This window comes from Cibotium barometz, chromosome 48 (genome assembly GCF_041138505.1).
Source record: "Cibotium barometz isolate CiBa-2024 chromosome 48, ASM4113850v1, whole genome shotgun sequence".
Classification (NCBI taxonomy): Eukaryota; Viridiplantae; Streptophyta; class Polypodiopsida; order Cyatheales; family Cibotiaceae; genus Cibotium; species Cibotium barometz.
The window spans coordinates 20,091,194-20,098,699 of NC_141093.1; positions in this window are offsets into that span (position 1 = coordinate 20,091,194).

Genomic DNA, 7,506 nt, shown 5'->3' on the forward strand with positions numbered 1-7,506 from the left:
TGAACCCGTAAGTCCCATAGTCAGATCAGGGAAAAGATTGCACTTGGATCATAGAAACCAACACTTTTTTCCTCATTGACAAGAGGCACAGCCGTTGATTCTTTTCCATAGAACAATTTTTGTCCGGGATTTACTTCATCTATTGCACCATAACAGAATTGGGTCTCAAATTAGGGATCCATCAGTCCAGCCTAACCCCATCTAGTCCCATGGGTTAGCCAACCGCCCAACCACTATAGTGATGGGATCCAATTAGAAATTTTGTTAGGTATTGTCCCGGGTACCAGGGAAAAGAGTTCCCATGCCCCCTAGCCGGATATTCATGCAAATTTAAACTAGTCACACCACTTACACACCCAATATGAAATTGCCTTTTTCATAGAATAAGCTATCTTTAAAAATAATCATTTAATGAAACCATGGTGTCACTGATCATAATCCTCAAAATCTTTGGTTAAATCCTTATTTCCAATCATTCCTTCATCGGTGTACCTATGGCATCATTGGTAACCAGAACGCTCACCACTTGTCCACTCAGGGGTCTTTTCGATAGTTCCTAGCTCATAGTAACCAACAATATATTCACATATCAAAATGGAATCTCCATTGAAGATCAGCAAGATCAACCAACAGATCCATATAAAAGAGCCATGGACTCATCCATTGAGGACCAGCAAGGTCAATCAACCAGATCCATGCCCGAATTCAGAAAACAACTCTTACTCCTTATTCAATATCTTCCTTGACGTACTTGTGGGTATCAACCAGATCCATGCCCGAATTCAAAAAACAACTCTTACTCCTTATTCAATATCTTCCTCGACGTACTTGTGGGTATCTTCGGCGACCAAGAGCCCGAGCATCGTATGGTCAGCATCCTCTAGGATCCTTCACAGGTCACCTAGCGCTTCACTCATAGGCCGTTTCCTTGGTCCCTCATCCATCGTACCAGAAGCTCACCATTTAAATCGATGGTCAAGACCTCGGCCGTCCTTGCTACGCGAGGCGTCCTCCGTTGACTCTCCGTATTCAGTTGTTGTTGCAACTTTATCAGCTAGGTCTTCACGACCTCATTCATAAGACGGTCAAAATGCTTCCCCAGCATTCTTGACATAAAACAGTCATTTAAAAATAGGTCATAAATACAATTTCTATAACGAACTCTCGTCTTTCCACATTAATCAACATTACTTAATCCATATTCATTTCATATAAATTTCCATTCTCATCCAATCACATCATTTTCTATCTCATCACTTCTTTCCTCAATATCCTCATCAGATCTCATCCACTCGTATTTACCCATATCCACTCGCATTTACCCATATCCACATCTCATCACATCACATTCATTCACATGTCATCCATTCAGACCACATCACATTCACTCACATCACATCTCATTCAGACCACAACACATTCATTCACATCTATCCCGATTCACATCCCATCACACCCATTCACATCCCATATCATTCATTCACATCCTGATTCACATGACATCACATCACATTCATTCACATCTCATCCATTCAGACCACATCACATTCATTCACATCTCATCCATTCAGACCACATCACATTCACTCACATCACATCTCATTCAGACCACAACACATTCCTTCACATCTATCCCGATTCACATCACATCACACCCATTCACATCCCATATCATTCATTCACATCCTGATTCACATGACATCACATCCATTCACATCCCGTATCATTCATTTACATCCCAATTCACATGACATCACATCCATTCACATCTCGATTCACATGACATCACATCCATTCACATCTACCCATTTTACATCACATCACCTCCATCCATTCACATCCATCACATTCACATCCACATATATTCTTTCACATACACATCTATATCCATTCTTTGGCATACATCCACATCCATTCTTTCACATACTTATTCACATCCATTCTTCACATACACATTCACATCCATTCTTCTCATACACATTCACATCCATTCTTCTCATACACATCCTTATCCATTCTTTCACATACTCATTCACATCCATTCCTTACATACACATTCACATTCATTATCATCACATACATTCACTCACATCCCATATCATTTACATTCTGATTCACATGACATCACATCTCATCCATTCATTCACATTTATCTGATTCAGATCGCATCTCATCACATCTATCCACCTCATATTCTCATCACCTCTATTCACATCACATCCATCCATCCATTCATTCCCATCTATCTGATTCACATCACATCTCATCACATCTATCCACATCACATTCTCATCACTTCTATTCATATCACATCCATCCATCCATTCATTCACATCTACTTGATTCACATCTATCTGATTCTCATCACATCTCATCACATCTATTCTCATCACATTCGTTTAAACATAGAATTTAAGAGAATTCTAATTTTTGATATAAATATTCTTTACGCATCTATTTATGCACAAAATCAACTTTAGTGGGAATAACACTTTTAAAATAAAAATAAATCCTTTATGCATCTTTCTATGCATAAAATCAATTTTAATGAAATTAACACTTTTAGAATAAAAATAAATCCTTTATGCATTTTTCTATGCATAAATTTATTTTTAATGAGAATAAATCCTTTATGCATCTTTCTATGCATAAATCCTTTATGCATCTTTCTATGCATAAATTTGATTTTAATGAGAATAAAACTTTTGATATAAAAATAAATTCCTTTATGCATCTTTCTATGCATAAAATCAAAATTAATGAGAATAACTCTTTTGAAATAAAAATAAATTCCTTTATGCATCTTTCTATGCATAAAAATTAATTCTAATAAAAATAAAGCTTTTACAATAAAAATATTTCCAATATGCATCTTTCTATGCATAGAAATTAATTCTAATAAAAATAAAGCTTTTACAATAAAAATATTTTCAATATGCATCTTTCTATGCATAGAAATTAATTCTAATGAAAATAACGCTTTTACAATAAAAATATTTCCAATATGCATCTTTCTATGCATAGAATGAAAATAACACTTTTAGAATACACAAATGGAGGGGATTACTCTTTTTGAATAACATAAAGATAAAACTTATTTCCACAAAATTTAAGAAAATTTTTGCCATAACCTCCTTTGTATGGCTGACCATTTTTCAATTTTTACACTCTATATCTACTTAGAATTTACACCAAGATGAATTTAGCATTCTAATTTAATCAATTCTCTTTTTCAAAGAGAAAACAATACGAAAAGTTTAACTCTATTTATTTGATTACACATTTTGGATAAAGAAGGGCTGAATTCAATGGGGAAGCCTTTCCATCAAGGCATAACATCCAATTTCAATTTAGAAGAAGCAAGAAATCATAAAACCATAGAATAGAATTAGAAAAAAGTAGAATTTCTAACTTACATGGGGTTTTGTGAGCTATCCTTTGGCTTGAGGGTTTGAGGGTTCTACTCTTGCTTGGATCAAGAGTGGCCACCAATTCTTTGTAGAGGAAATAGTAAAAAACAAGTGAATTATCAATGAATTCAATGTTTTTGGCTCTGGGGAGGAGTAGAGTAACAGTGCATAAAACACTATTAACCTTTACAAAGGGGGAGGCTTCTATTTATAGGAAAAAGTGAGCCTCTAACCAAGCAAAGTGATTGTAGAATTTTCCAGATCAGTTTGGTCACTTTTTGACCATTTTTAGGTCAGTTTAGCTTACTTTTTGGATCTAGTTGAAACAAGAGAGAGGAGAGATAAAAATATCTCATTATTTGTGAGTTTAAAACTCATCCACACATATGAAATAGGCGCCTCCTTCATGAGGGGAATTCCCCACACTGAGGTGTCAAAAATGCATCATTTTCTCTAAATATCTCTTCTTTTTTAACTAATAACCTTGTCCTTAGTAGTCAACTCTTCATCTTATGTGAGTATTTACTCATTTTTGGGGGATTTTTATTTTATTCTTCAATTTATCTCCTCCCTACATTTGGATTAATCTTATTGGTCCATAGGAACCTTAATCCAAAATTTTCAGAAAATCTGGACCCTCCTTTTTACCTATTTTCAATTTATTCCAAATGCACACTGGAAAGTTCTTTTTGAATTTTTGTTTCAGGGGAAATCATTTTAATAAGAAGGGATATTTTTCCATCCAAAGACATCTAGAAACTGAACTACCTCTGTCTAGAACATTTTCTCTCTCTAGGCCAAAACAGATAGAAACAAGATCTGTTATTATTCTGAAAAGGGGATTGATTACATGGAGAGAAACTGGACATCTTGAGGGGCTGGGGGAGGAATCTTACAACAAAGAAGATAAGGATACCCCAAGATGGGTGTATACTAGCACGGGGGGAAAAACCTCCTAAAGAGGGAAAAAGTGCCCCAGTTGGTCCTAGTGTGTTTACACACATCACTACCAAATATGGCTACACAAGCATTCCTTAGGCTCAAAAGGGAGGATCAACACAGCACCCCTATGCACCATGCACTAACATAAATTTGCTAGCTACTAGAAGGCCAAGGTTCTGTATATGTCGCAACATCAATTCGCGCGAAGGCTAAGTTTAAAAACAAGCACCCCAATAGGCGGTTGGTGGTGGCGTTCAAGCTTTCATCATGGATGGGCAAGTGGTTCTCCACATTTTCTACCTGAACCCACATGGTAAGCCTTAAACATTTCACCCCCATTATACATATGTAATATAATACCCCTATCTAAGTATACAGACACCTCTATCTAAGTATACAGACCCACATGTATACACCCCCACTTGCATGCACAGATACATGCACACACTCACATATACACAAAACACAATCACCTACTACATATGAATACCCCCACTTGCACGCATGTGTACATACACAAAATTCTTGTGCACACACTCCCAAAAAGTAAAAACCCTCACTTACACACACCCCCTCTACATGTATGTGCACCCACACTTGTGTGCACATGCACACTTTTACTTATGCACACATGCATGCACATACATGCAATCCAGGAAAGCACAATTTGTACATGCACACTCTCTACACACATAATTGCGCATACATGCACAAAAATAGCAACATATTTTTATCTTATTTTTTAAATTTTTGTAGGGTAGACACTTCCTTAGCCATAAGAGGTAAGACTCCCTTCTTCATTATTTCATTCATCATGGAGTTCACTAAAATTGATAGATTTGATGGCAAGCATTTCCACACTTGGCAAACAAGGGTGAAATTTGTTTAATGAAAAAGGGATTATGGAACATAGCCAATGGGAGAGAAAAAAAATTCCAAATACACGAGAGGGAGAAGCTATTTAGATAGAAAAATATGAAAAAATTCTCTCTATTATATATATCATTAGGGCTGAGTGATCAGTATATTCACCACATTGATGGAAAGGATACCTCCTTTACAGCTTGGGAAGAGCTTGAAAAACTCTTGAGAAATTAATCCAAGAGCTCTAAAATCACTTTGCTTATTCAACTATTTGATCTCAACCTAAAAGTGGGTAAATCTCTACCAGCACATTTGAATCATATGAAAAGTCTAATCACCCAATTAGTTGGCATTAAAATGAACATTGAGGAAGATGTTAGTATTTCTCTTTTGTTCATAAGTTTGCCACAAGAAGATTATGGTAACATAGTAACTACTCTCAGTCGATCTCCCATCTCCTAAATTGGTTGATATCATTTCCTCCTTGTTGGAAAGAAAAGAAAACCAAACAGAAACAAGGGATCTTCAAGCATGATGAGGCCTACTTCACCAAGAAGACATTCAAAGGGTCTACATCAAAAGCTATCTCTAATGCCAACATGAAGTGTCACTTTTGTGCAAACCTAGCCATTTTGAAAAAGACGCTACCTCAAAAAAAAATCAACAAATCTCTGGTGGAAGGAGATGAAGAAGAAGATGACATCGACAATGTTAAGGCCTCCAATTAGGCCAATCTTGTTTGTGTAGATACTAATTGGGCTTTCTAAGTTTTTGCTCATATGAGTCCTAACCCATAGTAAGCCATATAAGTTTGGCCTCCAATTAGGCCAATCTTGTTTGTGTAGATACTAATTGGGCTTTCTAAGTTTTTTGCTCATATGAGTCCTAACCCATAGTAAGCCATATAAGTTTGGCCTCCAATTAGGCCAATCTTGTTTGTGTAGATACTAATTGGGCTTTCTAAGTTTTTGCTCATATAAGTTTTTGCTCATATGAGTCCTAACCCATAGTAAGCCATAAAGTTGAACTTACTACCACTACTTTGTAAACTATATAGTCCAAAATTGGAGTAGGTTCAAGGATGGGGACATAGGTGTTGATACTTGTTTGTGTAGATATTGATTGGGCTTTCTATTTTTTTGCTCATATGAATCGTAACCCATAGTAAGTCATAAAGCACAACTTACTACCACTACTTTATAAAATAGATTGTCCAAATTGGAGTAGATGCAAGGATGGGGACATAGGTGTTGACACTAGGAGGTGGTTAAGCTATGTAACTTCCCTTTGATTATTCCCAAGTATGACGGGGTTGTTGAAATATACAAGTGAATAGGGTGTGTGCGGGAACAAGCCCTTGGCTAGAGGCTATAAAAGAGAATCTGTAAATGTGAGAGAACTTGTGAAAAGGTGAGAAGAATCTACTGGGAGAGATTAAAGGGTAGCATAAGGAGATTTAGGAGGTGTGGAGATATTCTGGGAAGGTGGAGAGAATCAAGCAAAAGAGGTGGAGTGAATTAAGGAGAAATCAGTGGGATTAGATGCTTGGATGTAAACTCTATAAATTGAGGCATTGGCCTAATGAGAATTTGCTAGTTTTTTATTATCCATGCCTACATTAAGCTTTTAGTTAATTACTCACTAATCACGTCTTAATTATCGTATAATCACTTTGTTAATGATATTGATTCTAGCATTTAATCCACCATAGTTCATCACATTGCTGTAATTTTAACATGGTAGCAGAGCCAAGCCTAGAATCCATCAAGTTTATGAGCCCATTATCTAGTTAATTAGGATTAGTAGATAATTAGGAAATAATCAATTTTTTAGTTATTTTCAAGAAGCTTTCTGTACCCCCAGCCAGTGGTTGGAGGAGCTCCCTCTCCTTGTAGGCTCAACCATTGCCCAAGCCCTTTTAGGGACTCATTCTAGACACAAGGGCCTACACACAGCCCAAAGGAATTGAAGGATTTCAGTGCAAAACGCCGGCAGTAGCACGATTTGCAAGTGCATTTTTTTTGGAGAAAATCAGTGATTTCTACTTCATCAAATCAAATGGGTCTAATTCCTCTTAGTTTCGAGGATTTTCAAGCATCTCTAGTGGTTCATGAAGTCAAAATTTGATTTGATCAAGTCTACAGTGAGATCCAAGCTCTTCATCAAATCTGCAGAGCAGGTGACTTTGGTAAAACAGAGATTAAGCATTCAATATTTGGTCAAATCTTATGTTTCTTGGCTTAATCCTCTACTAGACTAATTGCTATTGATGGCCTTGAAAGGATTTGAG